General features: G+C 45.8%; 1 protein-coding gene across 7 annotated transcripts in view; it reads right to left on the bottom strand.

Moving 5' to 3' along the window:
* The window catches only part of LRRC8D (leucine rich repeat containing 8 VRAC subunit D), a 204,244-nt gene that overhangs the window by 162,214 nt on the left and 21,862 nt on the right, over nucleotides 1-20,168 (bottom strand). For 4 of the 7 annotated variants that reach the window (XR_012786112.1, XR_012786113.1, XR_012786115.1 and 1 more), the window contains exon 2: nucleotides 12,489-12,635. The exons of 1 other annotated variant lie outside the window; for it this stretch is intronic. The gene's annotated coding sequence lies outside the window, so the exon portion shown is untranslated. Of the gene's footprint in view, nucleotides 1-12,488; nucleotides 12,813-12,926; nucleotides 12,998-20,168 lie in introns of those variants that run through there. 2 more of the 7 variants (XM_075558230.1, XM_075558222.1) reach the window with 2 other exon arrangements.

Below are 20,168 nucleotides of genomic sequence, written 5' to 3'. Positions count from 1 at the left end.
CTGTTCAAATCGTATACTACACTCGGTACAGGGGAGAAATGAAGTGTGGATATAAACTACATACAGAATGGCGGGAACTTCAGACTTTAGGCTGAGCAAAAGAAATGAATCACAAAGGAATGCATATTATATTATGAATCACGAAGGAATACGTATTACATGAAAAGACGGGAAAAGGCAAACGTATAGATACCAAAGTCTACTTACTCGTGGTTACCAGGGACAGGAGGCGGGGGAAGGCAGCGTTAATGGTGATGGAGAAATCACACCAATTACGGATGGGGCTCCATCACCATTTAGTATCATTGCTATCAAAAGGCTGAATTACAGCAAAACAGATGGCAGAAGAAGGAATAAAAAGAAAGATCAACTGCAACCAACAGAAAACAATTACAACCATGGTAGCTATTAGTCCATTGATATTAATGGTTCCTTTCAATGTGGCTAACCACCCCAATGATATGGGTATCTTGGTGCCACCGTGCTGATTCTGACTCATGGCACTTGCCCTTGAGAGGGTTCGAGACGGTTAACGTGTTACTGCAACAGAAAGCCTCTTCTTTCTCCTGTGGAGCTCTGCTGGAGGTTTCAAACGGCTGACCTTGCAGTTGGCAGCCCCGTGTGTAACCACTATGCCTCCAGGCCGTCTCTTCAGCGGAAAAGCGTTGCTATTTCCACCTCTGACAGGTTCCAGCTTTCACAGGTTTTACTCTCCAATAGCACAGAGGTTCTAAGCCTGTAGGTCGCCACTCCTTTGGGGGTTGAACAAGCCTTTCACAGGGGTGGCCCAATTCATAACAGAAGCAAAATGACAGTGATGAAGTAGCAATGAAAATAGTTTTATGGTTGGGGGTCACCACAACTTGAGGAGCTGTATCCAAGGGTGGCTGCATTAGGAAGGCTGAGAACCACGCTCTAGCAGATTGCTTCTCCCATGAAGTTTAATGCGCCACACGGGCAGCTGAGCTTTGGCTAGCACAGTTATGAAATGATGTGCCCAGGTAGCAAGACTAAGTTCATGTTTAGGGGCTCTGTGGATGCAGAGAGTTGGCAGTTTTTCTCTGATCTTCATAAATTTAATGGCCAAGAAAGTGATTTTTCACTACTGCTTGTCTACCATATCAAACCCAACTTAGAAATGAGTTCTCCTGGGCACGCTGCATAGTGGTGGTGAAGCCATGGCAGGTGCATTTAGGCTAAGTCACGTATTCACCAAAGATGTGTTTCCAAATTGCACATACATCTTGGACCTTGTGCAAAAAAACAAAAGCAAATCAAGCATTTGTCTTGGTTTTCTGGGTTTGGAAAAATGACTGAAAATGTCCCTGTGAGATGATGCTGGAATCTTTGACTTCTACTGCTCTGAGGTCACACTTAGGCTGTCCCGTGTATTGTGAGATATCAACCCTTCCTGTTGTTTCTCAGGCAACAGAGCAACACATTTAGAGACTATGTCTTAACTTCAAGTTTTTTAACTTTGTTTCACTTTGAGGAAAAATTTTGATGTGGAGAAATTCAGACTTTCAGAAGGAAACCAGAGCAGTAGGGTGGGGAATAGAACTGTCAGACTTGAGCTAAAAGGATGACTTAAACACACACACACACACACACACACACACTGCTACACCCTGCTTCTTCCTGTGAAGAATTTTCTAAGCATTAAGTGTGTAATCGCTAAGGGGAGCGGAGGAAAATACCACGGTTCTCTAAGTCTGGAGTAGCACCGAGAAACATCAGCGACTGGGTTTTCACGTGCTCCTCCCTCCTCTGCGGTGACTTTCCTGACCTGGAGTCACCTTTCCATGTGCACCCACTTCCACAGTGCTTCAAAGGAAGGAAAGAACAGCTTTATACAGGAAAACATTCTAGGGGAATAACGTGCCCACTGAGAAGAGCAATGAACGACCTCAACCCCTTTCTGACTTCTCTACGGACAAAGAAAATGAAGAGGTGGTGAAGGAGGGGGGAGGGAGAAAGGGCTCTCAAGGCAGTGGTTCTCAACCTTCTGAATGCCGTGACCCTTTCATACAGTTCCTCATGCTGTGGTGACCCCCCAACCATAAAATGATTTCGATGCTACTTCAAAACTGTCATTTTGCTACTGTTATGAATCCGGTGACCCCTGTGAAAGGGTCGTTCGACCCCCAAAGGGGTCTGGACCCACAGTTGAAAACCGCTGCTCTTAGGGTAAAATGCAAATAAAGTCTTCACCTTGTCCAACTGCTGGATTCTCCTGTCTGATGCGCCATAATTTTAACTAAGAGGAAGAAACAGGCCTGGTGAAAAGAAAGTGCAGCCAGAGGAGACCCATTACAGAGAAACAGTGTACGTGGTGAATGCAAAGACCTTTCCCCACGTGTGTGAACTAAATGACCATGCCGTTTGCCCCCCGGGATTCCTCAGGACCGGGGTACACAGCAGGCAGGACAAATGGCAGGTGGAGCCTCCTGCCTGACAGCCATCACAGCCTCTTACTCCAGTTCTCCAGTTCTTCTCCGCATCTCACCTTTGTCTTCTCTCTGTCGTCACGCTCAGCCCAAACAGTAGACAACCAGCCTTCCTGGTCTCCTAGTGCCCACTGCCCAGTGGTTCTGCATGCGAGTTGCCACCAGAAGGCGCATAGGTAACAAGGGCCGGCATCCATCTAGCGACTCCTACTCTCTTCCCCGCTAATGGTGCTTCGTGGGTCTCATGACAATTCTCAGAGGGACAGGGGACTGGAGAGCGCATGAACTGTAGCTTCGGATTCAGAGGTAGGGAAACAAGAGGCACAGAGATGTACTGATCGTCCCTAAGCCTCCCTGGGTAGGGCAGTCTGGGTCTGCAATCAAGTTCCCCAATGCTCAATCCACTGCTTCCTCCACCCCCTTTCTACCTTTCCTGCTACAGCAGAGGTTGTCAACCTGTGGGACGCGACTCCTTTGGGAGTCAAATGACCCTTTCACAAGGGTCACCCGATTCATAGCAGTAGCAAAATGACAGTGATGAAGCAGCAATGAAAATCATGTTATGGTTAGGGGTCGCCACACATGCAGAACTGTGTGAAAGGGTTGTGGCATTAGGAAGGCTGAGAACCACTGCTCCAGAACCACAAGTTTCCTTACATGATGATCTAAACTTAACTGTTTCAGACGAGACCAGGTTCCGTTTTAAGAGGTCATTGATGTTCATCACATTACTTTAAAGCAGGGAGGAAACTGCAGCAGCAGTACCTACTTCTCACAGACAAACCCCAACGGAGCCCTCAAAGAGGTACAACCAGTACTCGTCCCAGACCGACAGCGGCTCCTCCCAAAGCATGGATGAAATGCGCCGCTGGCTCCTCCAGGGCCCGCACTCTCAGCAGGCTACAGCTCCCATTTCCCCCTGGAAACCCAAGCCAGGAGGAATGCCCGCTCTCCACTACCCGCTCCACTCACACACTCATCGTCGGTCACACATTCCATACCCTTTCTCCCTGCCTCCTGCGTCAGAGGAGGGCGTCCACGTCTCTACGTCCTTCCAAGTCAAGCCCGCTCAAACATGATTTTCACACGTATATGCAAAATAAGTCTATCAGGAAAAAGTAATTTAACTCCAAACTCAACTGTGCCCCGGACATCAGCTTCCCTATTATCTTTCCTGGACCCTTAGTCACCGTTCTTGACCACTCCCTTCGTACTCCCCCCACTTCTCATCTAACCAGTACACACACCCTTCTCTTGCTTGTGTCCTACACGCACCCTCTCCTCTCCTTAGCCGGTACCGCCCCTTCACAGGTCCTCCTGGTCTCCGCTCGCATCACTGGGAGAACCTCTGGGCTGCTCCGTGTTTTCTCCTCACAATACCTTAGATACTAGTGGGAGCATGTGTTCCACTATTTGATGACTCCACAGTGCTGTCAGGACAAAGTCCAAACTTCCAGAAATGGCCTATGTAACTCTGCCCACTGGACCAAGATTTACCCCACCCTCCCCACCCCTCCCCTCCACACCAAGGTCTCTCTGCTCTAGTCCCTCACCCTCCATCCGTGGGCCACACACACCACCTTCTCACAGCTCTGAACCTGAAGGGATGCGTCCCTGTCTGGACTGCCTTTCTACTGCCCCAAACCAAATGCCAACCCACCGCTACCATTCTAACCCGTAGTGACTTTTTAGAGGGTTTCTCAGGATGTAAATCTCAATGGGAGGCAGATAGCTTCATCGTTCTCCCATAGAGTGGCTGGTGGGTCTGCACCAGCGACCCTGCAGGTAGCAATCCTACACGTACCAGATCAGTGCGATCAGGCCCTGTGCTTATCCTGGAAAATCATCCGATAGCCTCTGAGATGAAACACACTAGTAAGCGTCTGTGAATTCTTTCCCCAGAAGCAGGCACGAACAAATGACTCCCCGCTTTGTGCCCCCTCTATGACTACTGATCACAGTGACCTGGGAGTAAATCAAAGGTAGTGCCAGTGAGCCAATCCCACTCACTGCAACACCCAAGGGCAGAGAAAACTGTCCCACGGCTCCCACTTTTATGGAAGCAGACGGCCACATCTGTCTCCGGAAAAGGGCTGGTCGGTTTGGACCATCAATCTTTGAGTTAGCAGCTGCCAACTTTAACCATGGCCCCACCGAGACTCCGATATGTATCACTGTAGGTGCTTGAGATTCTTCATAGTCACAAGAATGAGATTCCCCCAAGAATGTGGCACAGTGCTTGGAACACAGCGGCTAGGAGGAAGGGAGAAAAGAGACCTCTCAGTTAATCATTTGGAGCTCGGTAAATGTCTGTTGAATGAATGAAGGACGTGACAGCGGTTCGGGGCAGCACAGAAGAATCTGAATGAGAAGTGAACATGACCTGAACTGTGAAGTCCTCCACTGAGTAGGCAAGTTGAGTTAGTGGGGATGATTATCAGCAAGCTTCAGTGAATACCTCGTGAGTCCTGTTCAAAGCACAACAGGGCACTCCCTAAGCTGAAGGGAATTGCCCTCATCTGTCTGTGACGCGTTAGTAACTTTAGGCTCTGAATCCTCCAGCATGATGACTTTGCCAAGCTTTCTGCAAGCTTAGTAGGTTTTGGTCATTAACTGAAAAGACCACAGCCTCCTCCTATATTCATAAAATAGCTTAAGCACTATATATGAAAAAAGTAAAATAAAATACAGTCTACTCCTTATATTAATCCTAGTATGAATGGCCAAAGATAGATTCATCATGTGATCTCATCTCTCTTTAGAACAGAAATGTTCCCCACAATAATTTCAAAATTATTTACGATGATATACCATGTTATTTGCAACATCCCATTTTAGAAACAAAGGGAAAAGCACACTGTACACTGCCTAGGCAGAGAAATAAGCTGCCTATCAATCAGAATGGCCTGGCATTCAAGTGTGACACAAACTGGAGACAGGAGAAGTGAACTGGGAGCGGAATGAGGCAAAGTAAACTGGGAGGAAACTGAGCTGAACGTAAACAGTGATGTTTTCCAAAAAATGATGAGACAAGTAAAATGAACAGGCTTTCAAGAGTATTCACTCATGTGTTACACATCACACCGTATAAAACATTCATTCATTCAAATGTCACACCAGGAATGCACAGCGCAGCTTTGTGAGCATATGCGGGGCCCTGAAGAAAGAGAAACCTCCGAAGTGAGATGCCCACTGGCCTACAGAGGTGGCCAGCAGGTGTGAAGGGGCACCTGCATGGTGTGCTTAGGGGTGCTGGACTGCTTTTAAAAGAGAAAGAGAGAAGAAAATGTAATGTTAAGAATGTCGAATGAAATTATTTTACCAAGAAAGTTAAAAAATAAAAAAGCCTATAAAATTCATGCCCAATAAGTGGCAGAATTTACCTAAAAACATTCTAAACAAGTTTGAAGTTTTGCATTTATATTAGCATCTCAACCAGGTAAGGTAAAGTTGGCTAAATCTGTGTATGACAAAGCCATGGTAGTTAAAGCAAGGGTCTCAGTAGCCGAGCCCAAACCAACCTGTGTTCATCAAGTGGCCTCCAATGCCATGTCCAGCAGTAACTCTCCGGGCACTGCCCTGCAGGGTTCCAAGGGCCGAAATCGACGCGGAAGCTCACGGAAACATCCTTGCCCCTGGTGAGTCTGAACCACTGACCTTTAGGTTAATGACAGAGTGCTGGGCTTCCCAGGCTCCTCTACTGCTAATAGCCCAGGCCAGCCACAGAAGGCAAGTGAACAAAACAGAGAGCTCCGAAAGACACAGGCACTCACACCCACCCAGAAACCTTTATGTACCAGTGGTGGCACCGAAACTCCGGACAGCAAGGCTGGATGATTTGATACACAGTGCTGGCTCATGAGCCAATCCGATTTAAAAAAAAAAAATAAAGTTGAATTTATACCTCTTATTTCTAATTCCAAGCAGCTTAAAACCAAAGTGCTAAGTGTGAATCTATAAAACTAATATAAGTGAGGAAACTGTATTTGTGATCCCAGAATAAGAAAGAATCTCTTCAATGACTCAAACTGCACCACCTTTAATAATAAAAATTGATGGGTTAAAAAATACACTGAGTATTCTTTTGCTGAGGAAGGCACCATAGACAAAATTGTCAGAGATGTAACATAAGGGGGGAAGGTATTCTCATGACTTAAATCTAGTAAGAAAATAACTTCTGGGGTATTTAAGGAGCTATGTAAAAAAACTCCCTCAAAGGACTTCTTAGAAGACAAAGGCAAAAGAAAATATAGGCTAAAAATATCAACAGAAAACTAATATAAATGAGAAATAAAATAGATGAAGAAAATATTCAACCTCACTAGGAATCAGGGAAATGCAAAATAAAACTACGGGTAAAGTAACATCTATCAGGCAGTTGTTGTCAGAAACGGGCTAGCTGGCTCCAGTTCACAGCAACCAAAGGAAACCCATCCCCATCGGGGCCCTGCCCCACTGCACACTTGTTATGCTCGGTCACCATCGGTCCATCTCCTTGAGGGCCTGTCTCCTTTTCCACTGATCCTCTTTACCAAGTATGGTCTATCAGCGGGGCATAATCAAAAGAAATCCTCATGTAGTTATTGGTGGGGGTATACGCTTGACAACAATATGCACAATTCTTCTTAAGAGCAAATGTTTTGAGAATGAGGAAGGCAACAAATGTACAAATGTGCTTTACACAACTGACGTATGTATGAATTGTATAAGAGTTGTATGAGCCCCCAGTAAAATGATCAAAAATAATAAAATTATATATTTTATTCCTGAAAAAATATGCGCAATTCTTGTTAACGTTAGTAAGCCTGTGCTAAATGTTATAATCCAGTAATATTGCTTGTAGGCAATAGTCCTTCAAGAAACTTCCACAAAGGACACAAAATTCCAAATAACCTAAGCTCCCTGGGAATAAAAGAAAGAAATATTGTATGAAAGTCAAAAACATTTTTAAAATGTAGATCCTTTATGATCTTAGTCCTGATTTCTACATATTCTTTATGATTTCAACCTTTGCTGACAAGGTGACTCAGAGTAAACAAAACGCCATCACGTCTTTGCGTAGGCGAGGTTAAGGAAAGAAGAAAACGCAGATGCTGCGAGGGAAACATTTTTAAAGTGGAGATTGCACACACCTGGACTCTAGTCCAAGACCCTAGCTTATCCCTGTGACTTGGATAATCTCTGCCTATTTCAGTTTCTTCACCTAAAATAGGAGTCAGACCTACCCTACAAGAAAGACTAGGAGGTGTCATGTTAGACACATATGAGGTATTCAACAAATAAAATCTGTTGCTATTGCATGAACTCCCATTCATGGTGAGGCAGTGTGAAATACGTCCAATAGGACTTTTACCATCTCATTTCCTGAAGTAGATCAGTAGCTCATCTTCCCACCCAAGGTGATTCTGCGTAGGCTTACTCCTCCAACCTTTTGGTTAGCAGCTAGTTGAGCACTCAACCATCTGCACTACCTAGGCACTGCACTTAATAAAGAAGAGGAGATTCCTTTACCAGAAGGAACTTCATGCACCAATGCTAATGGATGCAAGTGCTTCAGCCCTCTCACGTAGAGTGATGCTAGCAGGAAGTAAAATAAGACGGACTATTTCCGTATGAACTCATATGTCAACTTTTCCCACTACCGACTAAAAGGAGTAGTATGGCCCCTGTAGGACGGTTGCTGGTGATGATTATATCTGAGATGATTCCACAGTGGTGTTAGAGCTCAGACTCAAATTATACGTACTCACCCCCAAAAAAGGGATCATTACAGCATTTCCAAGAAGAAGGCCCTTTCAGGAGAAATCCAATTATCCATGACCAAATAACAGCAAAGACTTCAGCTTACCAGGAAAAACAACCAAACCAGAAACAAGATCCGATCCCAAATCAGGATTTTACACATCACCTATTGAATGCAAAACAAAGAGGGACAATTCCACGCTTATAAACTGATTGCTAACGTAATGTACATCGGACACCACCACTTTAGCATGTTCAGCTTGGAGAAGCTGGTTTACTTTGGCCCAGATTTCCAACCCATGGACTTCAGTTTCTAGGAGAGGTCAGTAGACCAAATCCCTACCTCCCACACACATGTATAAACTCTTTTACAAATGTCACAAGAAGCTCCAGTCTCATTTAAAGTGCACACACATTTGAGTGATATTTTGTAGCAACTTTGTCACTAAGTATTTTGCTGTCAGAGACAAAAATTCAAACTGCAGATTTCTGAAACTCTTCGGTATAAAATAAAAGCTTCCCGAGTTTTGTGAGGGGGCACACTTTTAGAGTTTAGTTTATGGCTAGGGATATAATGTTCATTTTCTAATAGTCATGAGGGGAGAGGATGTTTAAAAACTGAAAATCTAAAAAAAAAATTAAAAACTGAAAATCTACTTACATGGTTTCTGTTCCTAGTCGTCCTTTGACCATTATTTTTCCTTGGCATTTAACATCAAAGCTAGTTACCCTTTCACTCTCTGTCTCTCTGTTGGAAAACAGAGCTGGCTCACAGGTCGCTGCAACTCACCAGCGCAGACAATAGCAGTACAATGTGCACTGGGAAAATATGCATACATCTCTCCATTCTCCACTTTAAAAAGAATGAGACCACTGGACGTCCTCTGCCTTGCCACTGCCGTCAAACCCACAGCCACGCTACAGGGCAGGGTTGACTTGCTCCCCACACTCCCGAGGCTGACACTCTTCAAGGGCAGTCGGTCTGGCCTTTCTCTCTCAGAGCAGCTGGTTGGCCCTGTGGTTAGCAGCCCAACGCATAACCCACTGCCAGCAGGTCTCCCTGATATTTAAAGGATTGGAGAGAAAATGCAGCATTTCTCAAGGAATAGACTCCAAATCTTTATTTATATTCTTCTCTATACAATATAAAACATTAGCCCAAAAAAATCTTTAAGTACTGCAGTATTTTTTAAAAGCTAATTTTTTCCTTAGGGGAAACATTTCTAAGATTTTAATTTGTAAGGTGTGTACATGTTTACCATTTTGTCAGTAATATGTGTAGCAAGGTGTTATATTACAGTGCTGGTAGTAGTGGGGTCTACATAGAGTTGTATATATCATTTATTAACTTGTTTATTTTCTGAGACCTGTTTGTTCTAGGGGCACCCTAGAAGTATTAAAGTGTTAAAACAGGCTAACTTGGCCCTGCAAAAAGATATTTACCCACTAAGAGCTGACAGTGGAAAACTATTCATCAAAAATATGCCATTAGAATTTAGGTAAAATAGAAATCACAATGATGCAAAGTCAACTAAATCTAATCACTGACACAAAGCAAGTGTAATTTCAAACACACTCAGGCGGGGGTGGCGTGGGGTGGGGTCCTTTGGGCAGAGGGTGAGCAGAGCGGTGGCAGACCCCTGGGTGCACACGTAAAGCTGGTCTAGAATCCGTGTGATCATCTCGCTTTGGGAATAGCTATGGGCCACCTGCATCAGCACTGCCATCTTTTCCTTAGGCAGCAACTTTCCAGGTTACGAAAGAGCCAATGATTATCAATCACAGGACCCTTGTTCAGGTCTCAGCAGTTCCATTTACTAACATGACCACTGACAAGGCACACCTTACCAGCTCAGTGTCCTCTCTCCAAAAAGGGACTAATATGACGCACACTTCAGCAGCCTGCTGATAGGAGCAACAAAGTATAAGTGAGCTACAGGGAGGACAAAAATAAGTCTGTCCAAAGAAAACTGTAATATGTAGTTCATGGTTGCCAAGGAGTCAATTCCAACTAAATAGCAGCCTCAAGGGGGCAAAATTAAAGTGCTCTAGGGGGCTTCAAGGCCATGACCTTTCAAAAGCAACCAGGCCTGTCTGCCAGGGTACTTCTCAAAAAACCAAACTCACTATGTTCCACTAGGGCAGAGGAGAACTGCCCCTGTGGGTTTCCAAGACTGTACATTCTTACGAGAATAGAAACCTTCATCTTTCTCCCTCAGAGCAGCTGGTGGTTTCAAACTGCTGATCTTGTACTGAGTAGCCCAGTATATAACCCAGTATGCTACCAGGGCTCCTCAGGTACCTACCTCTAGGTGGGTACAAAGCACCAACTTTTCAACCAGGGAGTCAAGAATTTAACCATTTGAAGAGAGACCACTTGTTATTATTCCCAGGTTTAAAACTAGGAAATCCGTTCCTAGCTAGGTGACAAGGTAAGAGGTCACTGAAATCACTGCATTGCATTTTGCTTGGAGCAGAGTGACAAATGTGGAAGGGAAAAGCCCCGAATAAATGAATGAACCAAAAGACAAGGACTATAAATGGGTATGAAAACAGAGATTTTTAAAAACCCCAACAACACGGAATTTGTGCAGGTCATGGGTTGTTTTCACTCTGAATCTCATGATGCATTTGGCAGGAGAGAGGCACTGATACAGACATCTCACTATTGAATTCAAAGTTAGGAAGCTCACAACTATCTCAGTAGTACGGAGGAAATTAATTGCTCTGGTCTCCTGGTGTATCTTGGTTACTTACTGCTAATACAATTATGCCAACTATTGATATTATCACAATGCTCAAAGCCAAAGCATATTGAAAGAGATTAAAGCTCTAAAGGGCTAATGGAATAAGGAATCTTATCATTCAAATTACTTTCCTGTAGCTGGTACAAACGAGGAGGGTTTGTAGCACAATTTACCAGGCTACCTGACTTCAAAGGCTTTCCTTACAAAGCAACATTATAGAGTGAGTATACTGTATGATCAGTGTTTCAGCATTTAGAATGTTATAGTCAACATCACCCTTCAGGAATCTACAGTCCTATAAGCATTCCTTTGGAAACTTGGCTGCCCAATAAAGTGAAAGTGCTAACTCAGGACAAGCAGTCAGGTAAGAATGACACAAAGAGATCTTTCTAGGGCGGTGTCTTGCTTGCTTCCTCTAGTCATTCGCTCACTTTCTAGCCTATAAAGAGTCCGATGTGCCAGGTTTCAATACGGTTCAAGCATTTCATATGACACTGTACAGTCTTCTCCTCCAACAGGCAGTTAGTTCTCCACCATCTCAGCTCCCTTAGGGTTGCCCCAGACTGCTGTTCCCCCAGGTAGATACAATACAGGCAGGGAAGCCAGGCTGGCCTCTCAGGAAGAAGTCAATCTGGTCTGCAGAGAGAAGAGCCGTCTGAGAAATGAACAAGCCACAGTTATGGAGCCTGAACCACTTAAGATGGAGCAAAGGCGGGGATGTGAAACTGGGATCTAGCTGGTAAAGTTTCGGAAAGTCGTCCTCCGTGTAGTTGGATGACAAATAGTCTTTAGTAAAGAGAGATGCCTGGCTCATACTTTGAAAAGTACCTTCAGTCTCGGAGGGGAACCTGGCCAAGAAACCACACCGGAGGGAACAAGCCAGACACCAGACTAAACACCTCAGCGTGCTGGTCCCAAGTTCCTGATCCCAACCTTTCCTGTGTGTCTGCATCTCTAATCCCCGCCGCCTGGGAGCCCAGCGCGGGCCAGACTCACCAGGTGACAAGGAAGGGTCACAGGGTCTGGATACCTGGGCTCTGGCTTCCTGGCCACTTTCCACGCCCCACGTACCCTCTCCCTCTCCTCACCCCACCTCCCACTCGCGCCACCCTGAGAGCTGCCCAGACCGTTCTGTTCGGCCCCCTCAGGGCCAGCCAGCGAGGAACAAAGGGCAGCTGCTCCAGGCAGCAGCTCGAAGGGCGCAGGGCGCCCGCAGCCCCGGGAGGCCGAGGCAGAGCAGCCCCGGGAGCAGCTCCGCGCAAACCCGCCTGGAAAGCGCGCGCCGCGGAGCGCGCCGGCGAATCCCGCGGGCACCAGCGCTGCCCAAACGTGCCTGCCGCCTTCCACCCAGCCCTGGCGGCGGGCGGCAAGAGTTTTGCAGAGCCCCGCGAGGGGAAAGCAGCACGCGAGGTGCAGGCGGCACGGGAAACACCTAGCCCGGCGATCCGGCTCAGCTGCGCGGGGGGGGGGGGGGGGGAATTGGGGGGGTGGCAGGGACCGGTGACAGCCACGCGCCCGCCGGCCCGAGGGCCCTACCCGGGGCCGCACTCACCTGGCCCAGGCGGCCACCCTGCTCCCTCGGGACGCCCTCCCGGAACTCCGCTTGGGGCGCGTTGCGAAGGCTGCAGCCGGCGCGGACCGGAGACTTCACTCCTCCATTCTAGGACCCGGCAGCACGTTACAGCGGGCCGAGCACTTCCTGTTTGAAACACAGGGGACAGAAAGAGCGAGAGACCCGAGTGTTGGCAGGGCGGAGGGAGGGGCGCACGGCGGCAGGGAGGGACGACCAGGGGGCTGCGGGTTGACAACCGCCGGCCGTCACGGCGTGGTCGCCACCCGCGCCCTCCCCGGAGGGCAGCGACCCCGTGCACCGGCGGCCCCCGGGCAGCATGGCCTCGGCCGGGGCCTCCCCCTGCCGGCGGCGCGGGCCAGAGCGCACCCTTCCGTCTCCAGTCCGGCCCGGCACCCCACCCCATCCCCGCGCCCGCACCTACGGCCAGCGGACTCCGAGCTGCCTCCCAGCGCCCAGCCTCGGCGGCTTTTCACTGCGCGCCTCTCCCCTTACACACCCTTCCTCCGAGAAGCAGCACCCCGGGGAAGGATAGAGACAAGACCGAACCTTTGGGGGGGGGGGGAGTGGAAGCTGCATTTATGCAAATCTGAAAAGTTAGAACAGCCACATCCCAGTGAATCCACTCTGGTCCAGTGAATCCACTCTGGCAGCTGAGCGAGCCTGGGGATGGGCATGTACTTGTCTTGCGCCTGGCTGGGTTCAAAGGAAGACGCGTGCAAGCAGCTACCACTAACTGAGCTGCCGCCGCCGAGAAAGAAAGATGGGCGAGAGAAGAAAAGCGCTGGTAGCTACAAAGCATTCTGGTTCCTGGAGGTTCCCTGGCCGCCAGGGTGGCTTCACTGGCATGTCCCGGACGTTTACACACACGAATCCCACGCCGGAATATAATATTATAGTGCTGCCTTCGAGAAAATGATTGCAGAGCGCTCTGGGAGTGTGAATCCCGGAACCGCGCCTACGTTCCGGGATTACGGTTGATTTTGATGCCCTCCGACTTGAGTGAACTTGGGGGCAGTGTTTTCAAAAAGCGATTTATCAATCTGCCACGTGCAGACTGTGGCAGCTTCCGGTGCTCACCTCTGTGCCCGGTCCCTGAGCTGTGAGGTGTGGACGCAGCACCTGTAAGGTTCCCCACCTGGCCCTGGCACACAGAACTTATCAGGCTACAAGGCTCTTAAGGTTTATCTCTGATAAGCAGCTCCTTCCAGCACCGTAGCTGTTGGCTTAACGAAGAGTTACACGTTTCAAAACTCTGGTGAAGAGAAGGCATTGAGGACAATTTAAAAGCTAAACCCTGAGTGAAGGAGAAAGTGGTGTTCACTAAATGCCTGCTTGGGGCTGGCAAGGCTTTCGTTTTAATCTCCTACCAGTCTTGACATTTCACAACCTATCTGCAGGAGAGAGAGTCCCAGACACAGAGTCCCAGGTGAGGAAACAAGGGTAGAGGTATTAAAATAACTGACCCCAGGACTCTGCTAGAAAGTGGACAAATGCAGAGGATGAACCTCTGGGCCATTTCCTCCATGCTCTGCCAAGTCTCAAAATAGTCTGAATTAAAAAAAAAATTCAACCCCAACAACCATCAATGAGCCATGCAAGTTAGAGGGCATCACCGTTGACGGCAGGCTTCTCTGTGCCCCTTGAGAGTATGCACCTTATTAGTGCAGGGGACACCATGCTCTTTCCTCTTATCTCCCACTGGCTCTGTCAGCCTGTTCAGAGTCACTCGGTGGCAAAAGTTCAATAGGTTCTAGGATAACCATTCATTTTCCAAGGTACAAAGTCTGTCCGGTTCAAAAGCAAGTCAGCTGACTAATATTTGTTCTCAAAGTTCTTTTTCTCTAACTGGGCTTTTCCAAGAGGAAAGCTAATGCTATTCACAACAACTCATACACGGCCTAAACTTTTATTCCCAAGGGCTCAAATTGTCTCATTTTCCATTTCCTTCAGCTTTAGCACTCCATTGACACTGACCTGACAGTAGCATGCTGGGATTAGCCTTCTGACAGAGGCTCCCGAATCAGAGCATATATGAAAAGGTGTTTAACAGGAATGGGAGGAGTGACACCATGAGGGTAGGGGAAAGAGGAAGGGGGGTAAAGAATATGCTGTCTTCTCAGAGCACTGGGTTGACATAGGTGGGCAGCATAGACATTGGATACCCAAAATGGGGAGGATAAAGGCATGAAGTTGCTGGCTTACAAACTTTCATAGGTGGGGGAATATGCTGATACGATTATGGTGTAGGTGTTCACTTCATTGCAATCGTTAGGCAAAGAATATTGCTTTGTTCACTTACAGAATATGTTTACATGAGGCTGGCACATTTTGAATTGTATGCATTTTAGCTTTATCCCATTAGGTACAAACATGATTTCATTGTTTTGCTTAAAAGTTATACATGGTTAAAGAGTTGTGTAAAAGTGTCAAGTTGACAAAGGGTGGTCTGTGGCAGTTACATAATCTGTCGACTTGAGTAAAGGGGTGGAGTCTAGCCTGTCAATCAGGTCATAGCCAATAATGCCAATAGTTCAGCTATTCTCTTCCTCCTGTGGGTCCCAGAAAAGTGTTTCTTCCTGACCATTGTGACATGGGAAAAGGACCTATTAAAATCACAACCTCATTAGAAGAAAAATTCTTTATTTCCAAATATGCACAGATGATGTCACAAAAGATGAAACTGATTCTGGTAAAGTTTGGGAGGACCAGAGCATGTACACAGGTACAGATAAGAGCTAGAAACAGGGAATCCGGGACAGATAAACCCCTCAGGACCAGTATGGAGAGTAGTAATACCAAGAGGGTTAGGGAAAGGTGCGGGGAGAGAGGGAACTGATATAGGTAGATCACAATGATCTACTATAACCCCCTCCCAGGGGGATGGACAACAGCAAAAGCAGGTGAAGGGAGACGCTGGACACTGTAAGATATGAAAAAAATAGCAATTTACAAATTATCAAGGGTTCATGAGAGATGGTGGGCTGGGGAGTGGGGGGGGGCGGAATGAGAAGCTGATACCAAGGGCTCAAGTAGAAAGAAAATATTTTGAGAATGATGACAACAAATGTAAAATATGCTTGACACAATGGATGGATGTATGGATTGTGATAAGAGTTGTGCAAGCCCCCAATAAAAGGATTAAAAAAAAGATTTTAAAAGAAAAAAATGGAGGAGGTTAATTTCCTAAGTTTCTACTCCTTCGGTGGTACCTGGATGATGGCAAGAACATGGTGAATGCCATTTTAGAGGCTCCAAATGAAGTTCTCCGAGAAGGCCTTTCTAAGGGGTGTAGAGGAGGTGATGATAAACTAACTCATACTCAAAATTATGCAGCTTAACTTTCTTCATCTCAATAAGAACTTATTCTGGTAGTTAAAAAATGCTTGCTACCAAAACAAGATTCTCTGTGTGACTATCATGATACTTGATGATCATTACAAGTGGTTTTTGCAAACAAAGGGGGTGGTGACCTGTGAGTTTTCTCTCTGCACTGGGAGGCAGCACAATGAATGTCTCTGTCATGGGGGGATCTGTCTTCACATCCAAGGCAGCACAGGTCCCTGGTATTCAAGCAAACCTCTTGGCGTCTGCAAAGGCAGGGCCATGGCTTTCAACGAAGCCCTTCCCAGAGCCAACTGGTTTGCCTAAGTAGTGTCTACCCACAGATGCATTAGCTGTTTTCAAGGTGCCAGAGTGAAATGTCATTTGCCATGGCAAAATGTAGCCAGGCTGCCAAAGAAAGACTATACCAACCTACCTGCAAAATGCAGAGACCAAATTGGTTAGAGGTTACCAGTGGTGCCAAGGAGGAAGGAGAGGAAGAACCTTTACCTAAGGGCACTGTTAATGGTGGCAGAATAATTTGGAAATGGATAGTGGTTATGGTTGCATACTATGATGAAGGTACACACTCAAAAAAATGTTGGATTGGTAAATGGTTTGATCCACAGGCACATATATACACATACATGTGTGTGCTGTGTGTCTAGGTTGTCGCTGTTGGGATCTGATCCATCGATACCTGGTATGCACAACTGAGTGAAACACTGTCCAGTCCTGCGCCATCCTCACAATTATGCCTGAGCCCCTGGTTGCAACCACTGTGTCAATTCACCTTGTCCAGGGCCTTCCTCTTTCCACTGCGCCTCTCCGTTACCAAGCATGATATCCTTACCCAGGGGCTGGTCTCTCATGAAATGTCCAAAGTAAGAGAGCCGAAGTCTTGCCACCCTTGCGTCTAAGGAGCATTCTGGTTTTACTTCTTCCAACACAGATTTGTTCATTTGGCAGTTCATGATACTTCCAATATTCTTCTTCCATTCAAATGTTCCATTCAGCTCTTTCATTTCTTCCACTTGCCTTACCTACTCTGTGATTCAGAGCAAGTTTCAGAGTTCCTTCTGACATCCATGTTGATCTTTTTTTTCTCTGTTGTCTTTTTAATGACCATTTTTCTTCATGAATGATGGTTTCGATGTCATTAGTGTTCGATGCAACAAATATGTTCTTGAGATATTCTTGAAATTCAGATGGGATATACTCAAGGTCATATTTTGACTCTTGTGGATTTGTTTTAATTTTTGTCAGCTTCAACTTACGTACGAGTAATGGATGGTCTGTCCCCTAGTTAGTCACTGGCCTGGCTTCAGCTGCTGATACCGAATTTCTCCATTGTTACTTTCTATAGATGTAAGCCAATTTGATATCTGTGAAGTCCATCTGGAGAAGTTATATGTATAGTTGTCTTTCTTTTATGTTGTTAAACAGAAGTATTTTCTACGAACAAGTCATTGGTCTTGAAAAGTTCTATTATGCGATCTCCAACTTCATTACTATCGCCAAGACCACATTTCCCATGTACTGTTCTTTCCTCTTCATTTCCAACTTTTGCATTCCAATGACCAATAATTATCGATGCATCTTGATTGCATGTTTCCATTTCAGACTGAAGATGTTGGTGGAATTCTTCCATTTCTGCATCACTAGTGTTAGTGGCTGGTGCATACATTTGAAGAACGTTCTATTGATTTGCTATCTTTGAAGGCAGATAGATATAATTCTATCACAGGCAGCCTTGTATTTCAAGACAGATCTTGAAATGTCCTTTTGGAATGACCAATGACAGTCCATTTCAGCTCACTAATGCCTAGGATATCCATCTTTATGCATTTCACTTTGGATCTTTCAATTTTCCTAGATTGAAACTTCATACATTTCCAGTTCCAATGATTCAATTTTACAGCTGTCTCTTCTCATTTTGAGTCATGCCTCATCAGGAAACGAAGGTCCATTCACGTCATAATGTTGGACAATACTTTGAGAAGGTAGCTCTTCCTCAGTCATATTTGGAGTAGCTTCTGCCTGAAGGGCTCATCTTCTGGCACTATCTCTGACAGTGTTCTGCTTCTATTCACTGACAATGCTTTCATGCCGTGCATAGGTTTTCATTGGGTGATTTCTCCAGAGTGGATAGCTGATTCCTGCCTCATAGTCTGGAAGCTCTGCTGAAACCTGTTCACTTTGGGTGATCCTGCTGGTGTTTGAAATACCAGTGACATGGCTTCCAGCATCACAGCAAAACACAAGCCACCACAGTGTGACAAAATGACAGACCAGAGATGGAGATGTCTATATGAATGTCTGATGGGAGAATGGTTAAAGCACAGGGGCGGCCAGCTCAAAGGTCGGGATTGGAGGCAGTCTGCTTTCATACACATTTACAACCTGAGGAATCAAGGACCAGGTCCACTTTGCCTTAGAGGGTAAGCCCAAGTCACCTTGATGGCAGTAGAGTTGATTTGAGTTTTAGATATGTATTTTGGGGCTTCAAACGATTTGTGGGAAAAAGTAATGAATCTTTTTTACGAATTTTTTGAAGCCCCCTTGTATGTACATTTTACCCTTTAAAACACACATACAAACAAACACTCCCTGCAGATTGTTTAATTCCTTTGGGGCACCGAATTTCCTGGTTTTCAGTAAGTTGAGAAGTAAAGGATTTCTTAGAGAACATCACAATGTGACCTGGAAGGCCCAGATACTAGGAAGAAATCCAAGGTCAACCTGGCTCTTGGTCTGAGCTAGTGTCTGTCTCTCTCTCTCTCTCTCCCCCCAGCTTCAAAACAAGCACACCACAAACCCATCTTCCCTGTACAGATCACTAGCATTTACCTGGGACCCTTACCAGTCTTTCTCACTGGATGTTCAGAATTCCCATTGTCCATGGGTCACCAATGAGAAGCAGAACTTTATGATGCGGAGTGATTTTCCCAGGCTAAGTGTGGGAGCTGAAAATCACCACACATCTGCCTTTCCCTCTTTTTAATTGAAGAGAACGAATGGGTTCATTTTGGTGGTGAACTTGGGATTCCAAGCTACACATCTTTTACTCAGAAAAATCTCACTTTTAAGACATAACTCGAGTGATGCTTTCTCTCAATGGTGTCATGTTAAGGCCAGAATGTTAAGAAGGTTAATCAATAGACATATATTTGGCAATGAGTCAGCTCATTTTAAGCCCTAGTAATATTATAACCTGTAAAAGATAGCCATTGGATGGCTGACAATGCTTTGGGGCTGGAGCTGCTTCCTCACCTCAGGCAGAATCCTGGGGTGCATGGGATGCAGTCTTCTGGGTATGGCAGGAAACAAGGGGCGTGTTAGAAAAATGGTCCTTTTTGCATTCAAGATGTGAATAACCCAGATCCACTGGTCAATGAGGCTGAGATCAATACAAATCTTGTGTATTTGCTCCAAGTTTCTCCTTCTCTTTCTTTCTTTATTCCACAAATATGTCTGTAAAGTGGCCCACACTCCCCGTGGCACTATGATTTAGCGAGCGCTGTGTAATAACAATCAGATGCCACCAACATTTGACCAAATGCAAATGCCTGGACACAAGTTCCAGAGGATGCAAAAGGATCCCCTGCACAGACTGGGACGAAGAACAGCCAAGGGTTATTCACTGTCAGTCCTGATGTGTTTTATGTAGACTAAACACTGTCCTATAAGCTGCTCTTTCTCCCCCCGCCCCTTTGGAAGGCATGTTGTGTCTGCTCCTTTTCTGTCATGGGTTTTTCCTGTTTCTTTATTCCAAAAAAATAATCTTAAAAAAATCTGGGGTACTCTTACTTAAAATAAATAAACTGAAACTCAACCATTTTTTTTCAAAGTTTGGCCTAACCAATCAAATAAATATAATTTTCATTACTGAGAAGTGAAAAATCCTCTTAAACATGGTTTTTAAAACATGTGCATATCTGTAAGCTAACTCATCTGAAAGGAGCAAACTGTCTGAGCTGACGGGGAACAAGTCACACAGTGCACCGGTCTCTGCTTGAATGCATCGTTTTCACCTCTCCATTGTAACAGAGCGCAGAGGAGAATAGTAGGTGCAAAGCTGGCTGCTTTGATTTTCATCCTTTTACCTTTGTCTGCAAGGAAATGACCAAGGCAAAGAGCATGCTTCCTGAGAGAGGCAAGAAACCTGGAAAACCCATCAACTTCATTATTGTCTTTTAAAAGGTTACTCTTTTTATTTCCTATTTTTAGCTAAATTCAGCTCCACAAATCCTAGCCGCTTTATATGTCCTAGCTGAATGATAAAACAGGAAGAATCACTATTGCCCTGTTGCTGTCATCAGGTGACTTTGAGCGCAT

The sequence above is a fragment of the Tenrec ecaudatus genome, chromosome 1 (genome assembly GCF_050624435.1).
Source record: "Tenrec ecaudatus isolate mTenEca1 chromosome 1, mTenEca1.hap1, whole genome shotgun sequence".
Taxonomy (NCBI): domain Eukaryota; kingdom Metazoa; phylum Chordata; class Mammalia; order Afrosoricida; family Tenrecidae; genus Tenrec; species Tenrec ecaudatus.
The sequence above is the reverse complement of the archived record's forward strand: the minus strand, read 5'-3'. Positions and strand labels throughout refer to the sequence as shown.